The sequence below is a fragment of the Bos indicus genome, chromosome X (genome assembly GCF_029378745.1).
Source record: "Bos indicus isolate NIAB-ARS_2022 breed Sahiwal x Tharparkar chromosome X, NIAB-ARS_B.indTharparkar_mat_pri_1.0, whole genome shotgun sequence".
Lineage (NCBI taxonomy): Eukaryota > Metazoa > Chordata > Mammalia > Artiodactyla > Bovidae > Bos > Bos indicus.
In genome coordinates this window covers 103,955,137-103,971,012 of record NC_091789.1, presented here as the reverse complement: position 1 = coordinate 103,971,012, position 15,876 = coordinate 103,955,137, and the positions used below count along the sequence as shown (strand labels likewise).

Here is a 15,876-nt window from a genome sequence, read left to right as displayed (position 1 = left end):
AGAGAAAGTCTTTGACAAAATTCAACACCCATTTATGATAAAAAAACTCTCCAGAAAGCAGGCACAGAAAGAATATACCTCAGCCTAATAAAAGCCATATGTGATAAACCCACAGCAAACATTATCCTCAATGGCAAAAAATTGAAAGCACTTCCCCTAAAGTCAGGAACAAGACAAAGGTGCCCACTCTCACCACTACTATTCAACATAGGTTTGGAAGTTTTAGCCACAGCAATCAGAGAAGAAAAAGGAAAAAAAAAAGGAATCCAGATCAGAAAAGAAGAAGTAAAACTCTCACTGCTTGCAGATGACATGATCCTCTACATAGAATACCCTAAAGACACTACCAGAAAATTGCTAATCAATGAACATAGCAAAGATGCAGGATATAAAATTAACACACAGAAATCCCTTGCATTCCCATACACTAACAATGAGAAAGCAGAAAGAGAAATTAAAGAAAAAATCTCATTCACCATTGTGATGAAGAGAACAAAATACTTAGGAATAAATTTACCTAAAGCAACAAAAGACCTATATATAGAAAACAATAAAACACTGATGAAAGAAATCAAAGATGACACAAATAGATGGAAAAATATACCATGTTCATGGATCAGAATAATCAATATAGTGAAAGTGAGTAGACTATCGAAAGCAATCTAGATTCAATGTAATCCCTATCAAGCCACCAATGGTATTTTTCACAGAACTAGAACAAACAATTTCACAATTTGTATGGACATACAAAAAACCTCGAATAGCCAAAGCCATCTTGAGAAAGAAGAATGGAACTGGAGGAATCAACCTGCCTGACTTCAGACTATACTGCAAAGCCACAGTCATCAAGACAGTATAGTACTGACATGAAGACAGAAATATAGATCAATGGAACAAAATAGAAAGTCCAGAGATAAATCCATGCATCTATGGACACCTTATCTTTGACAAAGGAGGCAAGAATATACAATGGAGAAAAGACAATCTCTTTAACAAGAGGTGCTGGGAAAACTGGTCAATCACTTGTAAAAGAATGAAACTAGAACACTTTCTAACACCATACACAAAAATAAACTCAAAATGGATTAAAGATCTAAATGTAAGACCAGAAACCATAAAACTCCTAGAGGAAAACATAGGCAAAACATTCTCTGACACAAATCACAGCAAGATCCTCTATGACCCATCTCCCAGAGTAATGGAAATAAAAGCAAAAATAAACAAACGGGACCCAATTAAACTTAAAAACTTTTGTACAATACAGGAAACTATAAGCAAGGTGAAAAGACAGCCTTCAGAGTGGGAGAAAATAACAGCAAACGAAACAAATGACAAAGAATTAATCTCAAAAAAATACAAACAGCACATGCAGCTCAATATCAGAAAAATAAAGGACCCAATAAAAAAATGTGCCAATGATCTAAACAGACATTTCTCCAAAGAAGACATAGAGATGGCTAACAAACACATGAAAAAATGCTTAACATCACTCATTATCAGAGAAATACAAAGCAAAACCACAATGATGTACCATCTCATGCCTGTCAGAATGGCTGCTGTCAAAAAGTCTACAAACAATAAATGCTAGAGAAGGTGTAGAGAAAAGGGAACCCTCTTACACTGTTGGTGGGAATGCAAACTAGTACAGCCACTATGGAGAACAGTGTAAAGATTCCTTAAAAACTGAAAATACAACTTCTTTATGACCCACCAATCCCACTGCTCGGCATGCACACTGAGGAAACCAGAATTGAGAGAGACATGTGCACCCCAATGTTCACTGGAGCACTATTTACAATAGCTAGGACATGGACGCAACCTAGATGTCCATTGACAGACAAATGGATAAGAAAGTTGTGGTACATATACACAATGGAATTATTACTCAGCTATTAAAAAGAATGCATTTGAATCAGTTCTAATGAGGTGGATGAGACTGTAGCCTATTAAACAGAGTGAAGTAAGTCAGGAAGAAAAACACCAATACAGTATATTAACGCATATATATGGAATATAGAAAGATGGTAATGGTGATCCTATATGTGAGACAGTGAAAGAGACAGATATAAAGTACAGACTTTTGGACTCTGTGGGAGAAGGCAAAGGTGGGATGATTTGAGAGACTAACATTAAAACATGTATATTACCATATGTGAAACAGGGTACTCAAAGCCAATGCACTGGAAGAACTCAGAGGGATGGGATGGGGAGGAAGTGGGAGGGGAGTTCCGGATGAGGACACATGTACACCCATGGCTGATTCATGTCAATGTATGGCAAAAACCACCACAATATTGTAAAGTAATTAGCCTCCAATTAAAATAAATACATTTAAAATAAAAGAAAAAAAATTGAAAGATAAAAACTATATGATAATCTCAATAGAAAGAAAGCCTTTGACAAAATTCAACACCCATTTATGATATAAACTCTTCAAAAAATGGGCATAGAAGGAATCTACCTCAACAAAATAAAGGCCATATAAACCCACAGCAAATATTACTCTCAATGGTGAAAAACTGAGAGCATTCCCTCTATGATGAGGAATAAGACAACAGTGCCAACTCCTGTCACTATTATTCACCACAGTTTTGGAAGTCCTAGCTATGGCAATCAGAGAAGAAAATGAAATAAAAGGAATCCAGGTTTGAAAAGAAGTAAAACTCTCACTGTTTGCAGGCATTATACTATATATAGAAAATCCTAAAGATACTATCAGAAACTTACCAGGACCAATCAGTGAATTTAGTAAAGTCACAGGATACAAAATCAATACACAGAAATCCCTTGCATTCCTATATCCTAACAATGAAAAATCAGAAAGAGAAATTAAGGAAATGATCCTAGGAATAAATTTACCTAAAGAAATAAAAGACCTGTATATAGGAAAGTATAAAACACTGATGAAAGAAATCAAAAATAACACAATTAGATGGAGAAATATACCATGTCTTGGATTGGAAAAATCAATATAGTGAAAATGAGTATATTACCCAAAGCAATCTATAGATTCAACATAATCTCTATCAAACTACCAATGGTATTTTTCACAGAACTAGAACAAATAATTTCACAATTTGCATGGAAACACAAAAGACTCTGAATAGCCAAAGCCATCTTGAGAAAGAAGAATGGAACTGGAGGAATCAACCTTCCTGACTTTAGACTATATACTACAAAGCTATAGTCATCAAGACAGTATGGTATGTGTGCTCAGTAGCTCAACCATGTCCAAATTTTTGCGACCCCGTGGGCTGTAGGCTTCTCTGTCCATGGAATTTCCAGGCAACAATACTAGAAGATGGGTTGCCATCTTCTCAACCCCAAGACAGTATGGTACTTGCACAAAAACAGAAATATAAACCAGTGGAACAAAATCTTAAAGCCCAGAGATAAACCCACACACCTGTGAGCACCTTATCTTTGACAAAGGAAGCAAGAATATACAATGGGGCAAAGACAGTCTCTTCAATAAGTGCTGCTGGGAAAACTTGACAGCTATTTGTAAAAGAATGAAATTATAACACTTCCTAACACCTTGCTGCTGCTGCTGCTAAGTTGCCTCAGTCATGTCCGAATCTGTACGACCCCATAGACGGCAGCCCACCATGGTCCCCCATCCCTGGGATTCTCCAGGCAAGAACACTGGAGTGGGTTGCCATTTCCTTTTCCAATGCATGAAAGTGAAAAGTGAAAGTGAAGTCACACAGTCATGTCTGACTCTCAGCGACTCCATGGACTGCAGCCTACCAGGCCTCTCCATCCACGGGATTTTCCAGGCAAGAGTACTGGAGTGGGTTGCCATTGCATACTCTGTCCTATCACCATACACAAAGATAAATTCAAAATGGATTAAAAACCTAAATGTACGACCAGAAACTATAAAACTCTTAGAGAAAAACATAGGCAAAATATTCTCTGACGTAAATTACAACAAGATCCTCTATGACCCACCTCCCACTGCTGCTGCTGCTTTGTCACTTCAGTCTTGTCTGAGTCTGTGTTACCCTAATGGACTGCAGCCTGCCATGCTCCTCTGTCCATGGGAATCTCCAGGCAATACTAGAGTGGGTTGCCATGCACTCCTCCAGGGGATCTTCCCAACTCAGGGATTGAACCTGTGTCTCCTGCATCGCAGGCAGATTCTTTACCACTGAGCCACCAGGGAAGTCCCATGACCCGCCTCCTAGAGTAATGGAAATAAAAACAAAAATAAACAAGTGGGACCTAGGTAAACTTAAAAGGTTTTTGCACAGCAAAGGAAACTATAAACAAGGTGAAAAGACAACCCTCAGAATGGGAGAAAATAACAGCAAATGAAACAGCTGACAAAGAATTAATTTCCAAAATATACAAGCAGTTTATGCAGCTCAATACCAGAAAAAAACAAGCAATCCAATCAAAAAGTGGGCAGAAGACCTAAACAGACATTTGTCCAAAGAAGACATAAAGATGACTAATAAAACACACGAAAAGATGGTCAAGATTGCTCATAATTAGAGAAATGCAAATCAAAACTACAATGAAATATCACCTCACACGTCTCAGAATGGCCATCATAAAAAAATCTACAAACAATAAATTCTAGAGAGAGTGTGGAGAAAAGGGAACCCTTTTGCACTGTTGATGGAAATGTAAATTGATATAGCCACTATGGAAGACAGTATGGAGATTCCTTAAAAAACTAGGAATAAAACTACCATATGACCCAACAATCCCAGTTCTGGGCATATACCCTGAGAAAACCATAATTAAAAAAGACACATGTACCCCAGTGTTCACTGCAGCACTATTTATAGTAGCTAGGACATGGAAGCAACCTAGATGTCCAACTGATGAATGGATATAGAAGATATGGTACATATATATACAATGGAATATTACTCAGCCATAACAAGGAACACATTTGAGTCAGTGCAAAGGAGGTGGATGAACCTAGAACCTATTATACAGAGTGAATTAAACCAGAAAGAGAAAAACAAATATAATGTATTAACACACATGTATGAAATCTAGAGAGATGGTTCTGATGAACCTATTTGCACAACAGAAATGGAGATGCAGACATAGAGAACAGACTTATGGACACAGAGTGGTAGGAAGGAGAGGGTGGGACGAATGGATAAAGTGGCATGGAAACACACACTAACATATGTAAAATAGACAGCCAGTTGGAATCTGCTGTATGACTCAGGGAACTCAAACTGGGGCTCTGTGATAACCTAGAGGGGTGGGATGAGGTGGGAGGGAGGCTCAAGAGTGAAGGGACACAGTATACCTATGGCTGACCCATGTTGATATAGGGCAGAAACCAATACAATATTATAATTATCCTTAAATTATAAAGTAATACATTAAAAAAAAAAAAAAGAATACTGGAGTGGGTTGCCATTTCCCTAGGGGATGTTAACTCCTTGTCACACAGAGAAAAAAATTGTTAAGGCTTGGGAGAAGACTTGCCAAAGGTCACACAGTGGGATGATGACAGAGCCACACCAACTTCCAGGCCTCTGAGTCTCAATTCTATGCCACTCTGCTGCACCGTGCTGGCCCCTAATCAAGGAAGAAGACTTAGAGTGAGGACTATGCAGGTTCCCCTCACACCTGTAAGAGCCATCCTCTTCCTCTCCCATCACACTCTTGTACCAATCCAGCTGAGCCTTCTCTTCAGTATTTCCAGTCCTCACTGGCTACCACTATTTTGGTCCCACCTAGAACATTCCAGAAAGCTTTCTGTGGCTATTATTCTTATCCAGAAACTCCACTATCACCACTCCCAAACTGTGGAACATGTTCCTCTACTCTTCTCCTTGGGAGATAAGTTTGAGGGGCCAAAACAAAGGTCCAAACAGAAACCTGCCATTGGGGACAAACATAAAGGTAAAGACAAAATGAAACTAAAGAATTTGAGCTATTGTTTAAGAAAAATGACCTACAAGATCTGGAATTTGAATTAACATTTCTAAAGCCCACAGCCAAAGTCTACTCTCAAAACCATTTTTTTTCAGGACCTGGAGGAAGGGCTGTCTAGCTTGGTACCCTTTGGGAGAGCTGTAAATGCTGCTGGTAGAGCCCCAATCAAGCTATCCCTGCAACTACTCCTCCCCTAATTTGCAGCCTTCCTGAGAGGCACCTCTTCTTAAGGGGGGCATCTCACTAACTCTAGATGTAGCATAGACTCCAAAATGAGCCCTCTAGCCCCTGTTCCCATTTCCTCAACACCAGCCCCTCAAATGAATTATCTTATTCAGCCATGAGTAATTCATTCACCCCAGCCTCAGCCTGTCTGTTCTTTTCTCTTGAATGCAGCCTCCTTCATCTTATACAGCAGTCACCACATCTAGCACAGAGCAGCAGCTCAAACAATGTTGGTTCAACTGAATTCTAATTCAGCTAGAGCTTATCAGCCCAAAACTAAAATGCCAGAGTCACTCCTTTCAGGCTGGAGATTTGAGAAAGAGACCTAACCTTTTTGAAGAAAATGCTACCTACCATATGGAGTCACAGTAAGGATTAGAGATGATAAAATATAAAAGATAGATTACTTGCTAGGTACCAAGAAGATGTTCAATAAAGGGCCCTTGTGATAGGGCCTCTTGCAGCTACCTTCTCCACTCTAGTTCCTCAGCTTTCCCCTCACTGAGATGAGGATGACAAAAGTCTCTTAACAGCATTTCCTCTGGTCCCTCCTGCTGCAGCACTGAAATCCCACCCCCTTGCCTCCCCACTTCCATCTCATCCATCCTGCACACCCTTGCCAGATTCATTTTCTTACAACTCTGATTTCAGTGCATCACACCTTGACTTACTAAATTATTCGGCACTGCCTACAAGATTAAGGCCAACTCCCTTTGCCTGACCTTCAAGACTTGCTCTCTCCATGTCGCTTGCAGGTTTCCTAGGCTCACTTCTCTGGCCCTTAGCCTCAGCCCCAAATATACAGGGCTTATCCAGTCTAGGAGGTATGGTCACTCAGACTCTGCCTCTACCTAGAAATGGGCTTACCTGGTGAAACTTCTTGATGCAGCAGCTTTCTCCTCAGGCTACTGAGCCTGCCTCTCCAGCTTGCCTCGAATGGTGAGGGCTCTGGGAACCACCTACTTGCTACTCTCCTCTAAGGCTCCCAAACTGCCTTAGAAAGGAATGTATTCAAAGGTGTCATGCCTGAATCATAAGGCTTCCATTATTTCAGTACTAACTCAGCAAGGGTGAGATCAAAGGCAACATACCTCCTTCTTCCTCTGTTCAGATGAAGAACAGGAGAGGAGATAACTCCAGGGAAAGAGATGTGATAAGGCAGTCAGAAAAGCCTGCAGAGGAACAGCTGGATCAAGTTAACAATGGAGACTCCTGACTTTCCTAGGTATCCTCTATATGTACCATATCCTGTATATGCACCATACCCTAAGTGAGAGACCTCAGTAAAGAAACGGAGGTTTGGGAGGGGATCAAATCAGTGTGCTTAGAGGAAGAAGCATTAAATTGAGGGCCAGGGACTTTATGCTCTTATGTAACCTTTGGCAAACAAATCACTTCCCTGTTCTGGGCCTCAGTTTTCCCATTTAGAAATGGGAGACTGGACTGGGAATCTGTTTCCTCCAGGCTGCATGAAGCTGGGGAAAGGACAGTATTGTGTTTAGTTTTCCAGTGGCTGCTGAGTCAGGAGTCATGTTGAGGAAATGTCATTTTGGGGGTTCTAGGCTTCACTGGGAGGCCTGGATGCCTATCTGGTTGGGTCCACTGCAGAACAGAGGTGAACTGCAGCCCTGCCTCACTCCATATGCCTCTCACTTCTACCCTCCCTCTGCAAGCCCACCCAACACTCTACTTTTCTGAATGTGCTAGGCCTAGCCTATGAATATATGAAATGTACAGATTCTTGAGGGACCACAAGCTGGCCAGGCCCAGCCCTCTCTCTGGAGAACTGCAGCCCCCAGTTGAGGGGTACTGTCTAGAGAAGAGGTGTTAGTATCTGCTTGGAAACCCAGCAGGGGGAAAAAAAAAAAAAAACTGTAGCTAAAAGCAGTGAAGGCTCTGCAACAAGAAATGCAGATCGAAAGGTTGCAAAGCTCCCCAACTCATCCCCATCCCCTGCAGCACCATTATGCCCGCCTCTGACTCCACCAAACTCCCTCAGGCCATTTTCTTCATTGTACTTATTATCCCCTAATCCCAAAAGGGGAGGTGCAGGGGAGCAATGCACCCTCATTCAGCTAGCACCTGCACTTCTGCAGTGGTTCTGCCTGCCTTGCTAGCAACATGAACAGGTTTGAAAAATAAGACCAAGGAGACATGAAAGACTGATTATTTAATTCAGAGAAGTTGAAGGTGGAAGAGATGGTTTAATGCCCATGAAATTGCCATGAATTGTCAAGCAGTAGAGCTATGGTGGGAGAAGGTAATAGCACCCCACTCCAGTACTCTTGCCTGGAAAATCCCATGGATGGAGGAGCCTGGAAGGCTGCAGTCCATGGGGTCGCTGAGGGTCGGACACGAATGAGCGACTTCACTTTCACTTTTCACTTTCATGTATTGGAGAAGGAAATGGCAACCCAGTCCAGTGTTCTTGCCTGGAGAATCCCAGGGACGGGGGAGCCTTGTGGGCTGCTGTCTATGGGGTCGAACAGAGTCGGACACGACTGAAGCGACTTAGCAGCAGCAGCAGCAGCAGAGCTATGGTGGCCAGCTGTTCTCAACCCCACCTGCCAACACACACACACATACACACACACACACACACTTGGTTTAAGTATAGCATGAGAGGCTCAGATTACATCTGAGAAAGAACTTCCTGGCCATGAGATGGGTAAACCAAGAATGACTGACACAAAAGTCTATGAAATGCCTCTTCCGAGGGCTTTACTTTTATCACCCAGTCTATCTACCTGGACAGGACTTGAGGCTGGGGAACTGAAGAAATAACACTAGGCAGCTCTCTTCTAACCCCTTCTTCCTCTTTGGTTCTTCAAAGAAGCTAGACTTGTTGCTATTTCTTTCATTCCCTTCATCCTCTGGTTCAGAGAGTGTAAATGTAACAGTTCTTGAGGAATTTTTAACACCTCCACTATACTATGAGAGAAACACTGGATTGCCAGCTTCTTTCAACTACTTCTCTTCTGAAACTTTCAGCCCCTGACAGGTTGTAGAACAAGACTGAAAAAGCAAGAGACGTGAAAGGGGAGGAGTTCCTAGAAAGCTAACCAAGCTTCTTTTCACTCTTGATGAATGGGTGAGGTAAGAAGAGGGGTTGATTCATGTGATTTGTACTGATTTATGCTGAATGGATACAGTGGATAAGAGGAGCTGCATAGGAGGCAGTTGGTGGTGGTGGTGGTGTTTAGTTGCTAAGTCTCTCCCTAAATTCTATGTGAACTTAAGCGAGTCTCTGCTGCTTTGCGAGGCCTTGGGATTCCCGTCTGTAAGAAAAGGAGCCCAAACTGGTGCTTCCCGAAGGCGTGTCCAGCTTGGAGAAAAATGATCAGCAAAGGACTAAGGAGCACTCAGCCTTTACCACATTGGTATATAGAATCCTGGCTCTGTCCTTCCTCGCCACCCCACCAAGATCCCCTGCAAGGCCAAAGAGAGGCTGACAATATACAGTTTCCCTCTAGAGATAGCCTGCTCCCCTAGTTCCTCCAGATCCAAAGATGACTTTTTACCCGCCCAACTTATGGCACTCTTCCAATCCCTTTCTAAGAACCCATTCTAAAACCCTTTCTAAAATCCTGTTTTATTGTGGTATATCTGCACACAAAAAAATATCAGAACTTCCCAATTCCCCACTCTTTGATGGCCCCTTCCTTCATTCCTTCAAGATCAGACCCCATTTCACAACCTGGCATTTGGGAAACCCAACACCACTGGGCCTCAATTTCCTTTTTACCTTGCTGTTGCTGTTGTTCAGTTGCTAAGTCACGTCTGACTCTTTAAGACCCCAGGAACTGCAGCATGCCAGGCTTCCCTGTCCTTCACTATCTCCCAGAGTTTGCTCAAATCCATGTTCATTGAGTCAGTGATGCCATTCAACCATCTCATCCTCTGTTGCCCCCTTCTCCTTCTGCCCTTAATCTTTCCCAGCATCACGGTCTTTCCCAGCGAGTCAGCTCTTTGGACCAGGTGGTTAAAGTATTGGAGGTCCAGTTTCAGCATCAGTCCTTTCAATGAATATTCAGGACTGATATCCTTTATGATTGACTGGTTGGATCTCCTTGCAGTCCAAGAAGACTCAAGAGTCTTCTCCAATAACACAGTTCAAAAGCATTAATTCTTCAGCACTCAGCCTTCTTATTGTCCAACTCTCACATCCATACAAGACTACTGGAAAAACCACAGCTTTGACTATACAGATCTTTGTTGGCAAAGTGACGTCTCAGCTTTGTAATATGCTATGTAGATTTGTCATAGCTTTCCTTCCAAGGAGCAAGCGTCTTTTAATATCATGGCTGCAATCATTGTCTGCAGTGATTTAGGGCCCAAGAAAATACAATCTGTCACTGCTTCCACTTTCTCCCCCTTCTATTTGTCATGAAGTGATGGGAACGAATGCCATAATCTCAGTTTTTTGAATGTTGAGTGTTAATCCAGTTTTTTCACTCTTTTCTTTCACTTTCATCAAGAGAGTCTTTAGTTCCTCTTCACTTTCTGCCATTAGAGTGGTATCATCTGCATATCTGAGGCTGTTGATATTTCTCCCAGAAATCCTGATTCCAGCTTGTGATTCATCCAGCTCAGCATTTCACATGATGTACTCTGCATACAAGTTAAATAAGCAGGGTGATAATATACAGCCTTGATGTACTCCTTTCCCAATTTTGAACCAGTCCATTGTTCCATGTCCAGTTCTAACTGTTGCTTCTTGAACTGCATATGCAGGTTTCTCAGGAGGCAGGTAAGGTGGTCTGGTATTCCCATCTCTCGAAGAATTTTCCACAGTTTGTTGTGATCCACACAGTCAAAGGCTTTAGCATAGTCAATGAAGCAGATGTTTTTCTGGAATTCCCTTGCTTTCTCTATGATTCAATGGATGTTGGCAATTTGATCTCTGGTTCCTCTGCCTTTTCTAAATCCAGCTTCAACATCTGGAAGTTCTGGGTATTTTTTGGTTGAGATTGTAAGGGGCCTTTCTACCTTGGAGCCATACAATTTCAACCAGAAAAGACTGTCACTTCACTCATCCTGCTTGCCAGCCACTCCCTCCCATTCCTAATTTTGCTTATACAACTATACTTTGCCTAACCAAAACCCCTCTAATTTCTGGAGGCTTCCCAGGACAATACCCCATGTACACACAGATCTCTCATCTCTCTCCATGGCAGCTGTCTCTAGATTCATGAATTAGCTGGGGACTGGGCAATGCAGGTCCTGAGCTTATAGACACTGTGCTTTATTTTTTTTAATTGTAGATGAAACCCATTCCCCTTCTCAATCATCATTATGTATACTCAATAAATATCTGAGACTTGAGTATCATTTTTCTAATCATTTTCATGTGAATCAGGACAAGAGCCAGTTGGGAACATAAAGGTCTTCTCCAAAGCTTGACAGACATTAAGTCCTTCCTGAGTATTCATTACCGCTGTGCATTGCTAGGGTTTCATGGAACTTCAGCTGAGATTCAGGTTTCATTTACCCCTGTAAGAAGTTCGGAAAGAACCCAGACATTCATGGTATCAGGGAAACAAGGTAGAGGCAGGGAAATTTAATTATAGTTTGTTTCCTAAGCCAGAAAATGCCCAAGGGATGCAGGTGGCCTGGAGGAGTTCTGAGTTCTGAGAAAGAAGAGGTCATCTGGATTGCAAGAGATGGAAAGGCACTAAGGATATAGGCCCAGAGCTGAGAGGGAAGAGAATTTGAACACTGTAGGGTGAGTGAGTCAGAGTGTGGGGAGGAGAGTCATATAGGGCAGGGATGTTGGGTGGCTGCTGGTTTGAGACAGTGCAGAGGACATGTCCAGCTCTGAACCAGAGATACCCAGATGTAAGTAGGGGGATTGAATTGGTGCTTGGTCAAAGTGAGAGGAGGTGACTGTACTGTCCTATTTGCAGTTCTTGCTAGTGTCACAAAAGTCCCCAGCTAGCCTTCCATTAAAGTGAGGGATTTACTGGGTCTCATTTTCTCCTCTCATAGGTGCCTAGGCTTTGCCAGGGACCTGTAGTGTACAGGGTTTTCCACCCTCAGAGGTGTGTTAAAGGTCCAAGAAGTGCCTTTCAAGTCCCTAGACAGCTCCTGGGCTTCCCTGGTGGCTCAGATGGTAAAGAATCCACCTGCAATGCAGGAGACCTGGGTTCGATCCCAGGGTTGGGAAGATCCGCTGAGGAGGGCACGGCAACCCACTCTGGTATTCTTGCCTGAAGAACTCCCGTGGACAGAGATGTCTGGTGGGCTACAGTCCATGGCATGGCAGAGTCAGACACGACTGAGCAACTAAGTACAGCACAGCACAGATAGCTCCCTCCCTCTTGCTCCTCAGAAAGGCCTATAGTCCACAGAAAGGGGCACACTTCCATGCAGACTGAGCAGTGGGTGGGGCCGACTGAGGGGAGCTGCACTGAGGGAGGGGGCTCTGCTGGACTCCCCAAGGTGTGGGTGGGGAGTCCAACAAAGAAGGACCCTCCATCAAGCCCATGTGAATGCAGCAGGCAGGTAAAGCTGCAGGAGATATTTGTGTGAGGGGCAAAGGTTCACCTTGACTCCCGTGGCCCATGCCAAGGCAAGCTTGGCCCATGGAGGCTGGATCTGCAGGGCCTGTCCTGAGCTGTGGCACGCCTAGCACAGCCCCTCACCGCCGGGAGAGCCTAGGCCAAGTCTGACGGTCACCAGTCAGAGGTGTCTGCAGCAGACAATGACAGCGGCCCAGCAGGCTGGGTATTTTCAGCAACTTTGAAGTTGGAGGATTTGGCTGCTTCTCTAGCTCTCTCACACACACCCAAACGGCTGTTTCTCTACTACAATAATTGCTTCCCCGACCTATGGCACAGAACCGCGCGCCCCCCCCCCGCCCCCCGCCACACACACATACACCACACCACATCACACCATGGTTATTGCTATTTTTAAACCAGAGGTTGGAGAGAAAAGCGCAGCCAGTACCCTCCAAGGGGACAGGAGATGAGGCAGGGCGGGGGAGGGGGTGCAGGGACAGGAGGGAGGCACGGGGGCGAGGGAGAGTTTGACAAAGCGGCCTTGCAGCTCTAACCCAAGGACTAGCTTGAGCTGCTGACCTAACCCAAGGTACTCCGAGAGATGGGTTGCCAGCCCCTCTGTCCGCGGGGGCGGGCGCCAGATGCGCCCGGAAGCCCAGGAGCAGGGGGCGCGGCTGGTTGGGGCCTCAAGGCCGAGGTTCCAAAGGGAAGTGAGCAGCCCACAGGCCAAATTGAGCTCCTCGAAGGAGGAGACAGACAAAGTAGATACCCCAACCCACGCCAATGCAAGTACCCGTCGGGCCCAGGCCAGCGCGTAGGCTTCGTCCCTAGAGAAGAGGGAAAGGCAGGAGATGCGCCGGGAAGAGGAGGGGCGGCAGCCGGGCCGCTGTGATGAGCGATACTCGTCTAACACAGCTGTTCCAGCTAATGTGCTACAACAAAGCTGTAGAGCTCCGGGCCTACAAAAGCACCGCTGGGGGTGCTGGTTGGCTTCTCCCCTCATGAGACCACAGGGCAGCACGTGCGGGTTGCCTCCCCTGCCTCCCCCGAGAGCCCCGAGGTATGGCCCAGGATAGCCCGCCGGCCTGCCTTCCTCTTTCCACCTCTAGCCGCGGTCGCTAGCGCTCAGAAGACATGGCTCTGACCCTCACCAGAAAGTCCTTAAAGCTGGTTCCAAAGGGGAGCGCAGAGCGGTCCGGACGCCGACCGGCCCAGCCCTTAGAGCTCCTTTCCAGGCGGCCAGAGTGGAGCACTGCACCGTATGGCGGGCAGGCGGAGGCTCCTGCTGCGCGCAATGCTTACCCGGCCCTGTCCGATTTCCAGCCGGGTTTTTGTCTCTTGCGCCGCACTGGCCGGAGCTGGAGCCTTGGCTGCTACGGCTGAGAGCGTCGCCACCGCCGCCCCTGCCGCCGCTGTGGCTCCAGTCACCTCCTGCACCAGGTCCCCTTCCCCAGGCTCTGGACTGCTCCCCCATACCCCTCCCCCGCCCCGGACTTCGCAGCCACAGGGTGGGGCATTGGCTTCCTGATTGGCAGGCGTGTGGTCCAATCACCACAGTGAGAAGGCGTTTCCTGACTCACCCACTGTTTTCCTTGGTGCGTTTCTCTTTAAATGCAAATAAGCGCGGGCGTGGTGTTGGCAGGGGGCGGAGAGGCTCCAGAACCCCTAGCGGGGACTCCTCAGTCCCCCACCCTCTCACGCCGGGCGGGTAGCTGCTTGGCGACGCCGTAAGCTCCAGGGGCTGGTCCCGTCAGTATGGAGCTCTCTGGAGCCCGGTTTCGCTTTTGCAGGCGCTTTTATTTCCGTGGCCGCTGTGCAATCGGGCCGCGGCGCGCTGGCCGCCACCGGTAGTTTATTCCAGAGCGAGAGGCCCTCTGGGAGAGGCGGGGTGGAGAGGTTGGGGTTCCTGGGGGACTACAGCGCACCCCCTGCACTTTGCCGGCCCCCTCCTTAGGCATAGAATCAAGGCCCCGGGCGCCTGCCCCGAAGCCGCTCAGAGGGACCCACCTGCCAGGAAAGTCAGTTGCAGCTCCAGCGTCCCAGCTTCCTCCGCCTTTTCGGCACACTGGAGCCTTAAGAGACCATAGAGTCCAGCTTCTGCCAGTTACTGAAAAGTCTGTTGCTGCCCAGAGAAGAGAGAGTGCTTCCCCAAGGTCACCTATCCTGCTAGTAACTGGGGCAGATTTGGAATTCAGGACCCGGGCTCCCAGTCCAGGGCTGCTTTCACTTTTCTTCTTTGTAAAGACCTGTTTCCGTGATTGACTCTCACCCTAATTTCCCACTTTTTATGGAACTTGAGGGGATCCCCAATGTCTCTAGTGGCCTTCTCAGCCCTTTGATGTTGAGCTAGGCTTTGTGCAGTTCCCTATCCCTGAAAAACCTGGGTATGGAGAGAAAAATCTTGTCTGGGCTCAGACTGGAGGTCAAAGTTGAAGGTGGAATGAGGAGGCCTGTAGCAGCCTTGCTGCTGATGTGTCTGGGATGTGGTAGGGGGCCAGCCTGAATTTGGGTCTCTAGCCTGAGGGCATTAAATGGCATTAGTGGCTGTCAGGGCCAGGTGAGCTGAGGCAACAAAGAATCCAGTTCTACCACTAGCTCAGGAGTATCCAGAAGGCCCAGCCCTAAAACTCTGTGAATGTCTAAAAAAGCAGGGGAGGGGGGTGAGGAGGGGCGGAAGTGGTACAGTTGAGGAGAGGGGAGGGATTAGAGAAGGATGCCTGCCATTTTTTGCATTGCAGAAGGAGTGCTGTCTGTTGCTCTATTGGGTTCTATTTGCCTTGAAAAGATCCAGCTGCTAAACTGGTAAGAGGAGGACTACTGCCCCTGCGTGTGTGGACCAAAGGAAGTTACATGGTTGCTAGGGCTGGGATCTGCTCCAGCTCTGCCTCAGACTTGCTGTATGACCTTAGCCAGTCCATTTTATCTTGTGGGCCAGACCATCACACCATCTCCACAAGGAGGGTGTAAAACTGGTCAAGCATATAGAGTCTTCCAACTCTGACAGTTCAACTCAATTTTTTTATAATATTACATGACTTTCCATGACATTCTATACTTTGTCAACAAACATCAGTATTTGAACATCATACCTCCTCTCATCATCTTAGGTCCAAATAAATGTCAGAGAGAAGGGGGCTGCGGCTGGCTCATTGTGCAACTTTGTTGGACAAGTGGCTAGCCTCAGTTTCCCCATTTAGATGGCTGGACTGTAATGTTTCCCTGGAGATGTGATTTC

At 45.7% G+C, this 15,876-nt stretch overlaps 1 protein-coding gene across 5 annotated transcripts in view; it reads right to left on the bottom strand.

Moving 5' to 3' along the window:
* AMER1 (APC membrane recruitment protein 1) overlaps positions 1-14,099 on the bottom strand; it is a 49,342-nt gene extending 35,243 nt beyond the window's left edge. For 3 of the 5 annotated variants that reach the window (XR_002180249.2, XR_002180248.2, XM_019955986.2), the window contains exon 1: positions 13,944-14,099. The gene's annotated coding sequence lies outside the window, so the exon portion shown is untranslated. The other 2 variants (XM_070784315.1, XM_019955987.2) reach the window with 2 other exon arrangements.
* Positions 14,100-15,876: the final 1,777 nt, after the last annotated feature.